Source organism: Carlito syrichta, unplaced genomic scaffold (assembly GCF_000164805.1).
Source record: "Carlito syrichta isolate Samal-C Ts95f unplaced genomic scaffold, Tarsius_syrichta-2.0.1 Scaffold308845, whole genome shotgun sequence".
Taxonomy (NCBI): domain Eukaryota; kingdom Metazoa; phylum Chordata; class Mammalia; order Primates; family Tarsiidae; genus Carlito; species Carlito syrichta.
The window spans coordinates 256,961-260,458 of NW_007252941.1; positions in this window are offsets into that span (position 1 = coordinate 256,961).

Sequence of the window (3,498 nt, forward strand, 5' to 3'; positions counted from 1 at the left end):
GTTGGAGTCTCACTCTGTCACCTAGACTGGAGTGCAGTGGCCACTCCCGGCCACCACAGCCTCGACCTGCTGGGCTCTGGTGATCCTTCCGCCTCAGCCTTTCAGGTAGCTGGAACTACAGGTGTGCACTACCACACCTGGCTAATTTTTTTTATTTTATTGTGGAGACGAGGTCTCACCAAGTTGCCCCGGCAGGTCTTGCACCCGTGGACTCAGGCAGTCCACTCACCTCAGCCTCCCAAAGCGCTGGGATTACAGGCTGAGCCACCGAGCCCGACTGATTTTTCTGTTTTAAGAGTTTTATAGTTTTAGCTCTAGGTCTTTTATCCCTTTTGAGTTTTGTATATGGCCAGAAGTCAGCGTTCAGCTTTGTTCATTTGCATTTGGATATTCAGTTTTCTCATCCCTTTCTCCACTGAATGGTCTTAGAACTCTTGTTCTAAATCAGTTGACCATATATGTGAGGGTTTATTTATAGGCATTGTATTACATAGATCTTTACGTCTGTCCTTATGCCAGTACCACACTGTTTTGATTACTTTGACTTTGTAATAAGTTTTACATCATCATTTTAAAAAATGTTTTAAGCCGGGTTCAGTGGCTCAGCCTGTAATCCTGCACCTTTGGGAGGCTGAGGTGAGTGGATTGCCTGAGCCCGCGGGTTCGAGACCCGCCTGTGCAGCAAGACCTCATCTCTACAATAAATCAAAAAAATCAGCTGAGCGTGGTAGCGCATGCCTGTAATTCCGGCTACTTGGAAGGCTGAGGTGGAAGGATCGCCGGAGCCCAGCAGGTCAAGGCTGCGGTGGCCGGGAGCAGCCACTGCACTCCAGTCTGGGCGACAGAGTGAGACTCCTACTCAAAAAAACAAAACTAAACAAAAAAATGTTTTAAGAGACAACATCTCACTCTGTCACCCAGGTGGAATGCAGTAGCAGGATCATAGCTCACTGCAGCCTCAGGCTCCTAGGCTCAAGCAGTCTTCCTGACTCAGCCTTCCAAGTAGCTGGGACTACAGGCATATACTTATAAAATTTTTCTCTTTGTAGAATCGGGGTCTTGCTATGTTGCCCGGGCAAGCAATTCTCTCACCCTGGCCTCCCAAAGTGTTGGGATTATAGGCATGGACTACGGCACCTATCCCCTACAGGATCATTTGAGCCTTATGAGGAAGACAATATTTGCTTTGTGTACATCTGAGAAGTCAAAGACTCAAAATTCTTATGTGAATAACCTGAAATAATTGAAATGCTCTATGAGAAAAAAAAAACTCTTAAATTCCCACTGCATTTCTACCTAGAAATATTTGCTTTTCTAGATGTATACCTTTTGTATGCTAATCTTAGAAGCATAACTATAGAAAGGAACATTAATAGTTCCTATGCAATGGTTGTTACTCTAAAAACTTCATTGAGAGTTCTTCTGGTTTAGCAGAGTAAGAACCTCCAAAAATCTAGTTGTACAAAAGCAACAGGAACAATGCAAAAGTTGGCAAAATAAATTTTGGAACTATAACCAAAGACTTCCAGGAGTCAGAAGAACATTAATTCAATTAAAAATGTTATAGTTCATAGTATTTTAACCTGTCCTATTCCCCCTTTCCCTAACTCCAAAGTAAACTTAAAAACGAATAGTCTTACAACTGTGACAGCTGTTAAAACCAGCAGCCTATCACCATTGGAGGGATCTTGGAGCTCCCCAAAAAGAAATCTGAAGTTTCCCAAAGAACAGTCTTCAGAGCTTGTTTTTATTTTAACTGACTCAACTCACATTGTGCAAAAGACTTTGTCTTCAGAGTGTTTGTGAAAAATCATTCCCTGCAGTTGAACACAGCGGTTGCCTGAGTCACCGGGGCTAAAAAGTTGGCCAAAGAAGGGCTCATTGAAGAGCTCAGTTGTGTTCCTAAGAATCTAGAAGACCACAGTAAAGTGCAAAGCTGTTTGTGTGCCCAAGAAAAAAAAAAAAAAGATGGCACTAATCCCACTGTAGCAGAACTTGAGGCTCTGTGCAAACAGGAAATTAAGGCTAAGACACAGTTGTAAGATATATGCTGGAATATTGAAGACATATCCCAAGACAGACGCAGAGAACGTCAGGGCTGGAAGTTACTGGCTCAAGGTATTTAAGGAAATCTCTGATCAATTAGCTGACCACTAAAGGAGTGAAATAGAGACTTAAGTGGTCACAACAAAAAAATGCGTATTTTGCAGTATTAGTCAAGAAAGGTCACTATAAACAGCAGCAAACCAAAAACTCTGGGGAGGTAAAGGGATTTTGATTTCCAGAGTTGACACATTGCATTATAGTACTCCCCCATTATCTGCAGTTGTGCTTTCTGCAGTTTCAATTTTGCGTGGTCAACTGTGGTCTGAAAATACTAAGTGGAAAATTCTGTAAATTATAAGTTTTAAATTGCACAGTTTTGAGTAGCCTGAGGAAATTTGTGTCATCCCACTGAGGATGTGAGCCATCCCTTTGTCTAGCATATTCATGCAGCTTGTACTATTTGCCCATTAAGTCATTTAGTAGCTGTCGTGGTTATCAGATTGAGTGTCATAGTATCACAGTAAAGTTTAAGTAACACTTCTTTTATTTAATAATGGTACCAAAGTGCAATGGTAGTGATACTGGCAATTTGGATATGCCAAAGTGAAGCCATAAAGTGCTTCCTTTGAGTGAAAAGATAAAAATTCTCGACTTAATAAGGGAAGAAGAAATAGCATATACTGAGGTCGCTAAGATTTATGGGAAGAACAAATCTATGAAAATTTGAACAGTAATTGTTCTGTGTTATTGCTGATCTCTTACTGTGCCTGATTTATAAATTACTACAATTACGTATCTATAAGAGAAAACAACTATCTGGATTCAAGGATCCCCTGGGAATCTTGAAACTTACCCTTTGAGGACAAGGGGAGACTAGGAGGAGTGGAGAGAGAGAACTGCTGTATTTTAAAAGTCTAAATTTTGGCCGGATGTGGTGGCTCATGCCTATAATCCCAGCACTTTGGGAGGCCAAGGCAAGAGGATTGCCTGAGCCCATGGGTTCGATACCAGCCTGGGCAACTCTGCAAGACCTCATCTCTTCAATAAATCAAGAAATTAGCCTGGTGTGGTGATATTTACCTGTATTTACAGCTACTTGGAAGGCGGAGGCAGAAGGATTGCCTGAGCCCAGCAGGTCATGGCTGTAGTGGTCGTGAGTGTGCCACTGCACTCCAGCCTGGACAACAGAGTGAGACTCCAACTCAAATAAACAAATAGGAATAATTTTCAACAAAAAAGTACAAGACAAAAAAAAAAGGTGTGTGGAGTCCAGGTGTTGGACTTATTAGACAAATACTTTGTCAACTTTTATAAACGTTCAAAGAACTAAAGGAAACCATGTTTAACTAAATGTGAGAGCAAATAGAAAAATACCAATAAACAGACAAATTATGAAAAACCAGATCTGGACTGAAAATACAGTCACTGAAATGAAAAAGGTCGTTAGAGAGT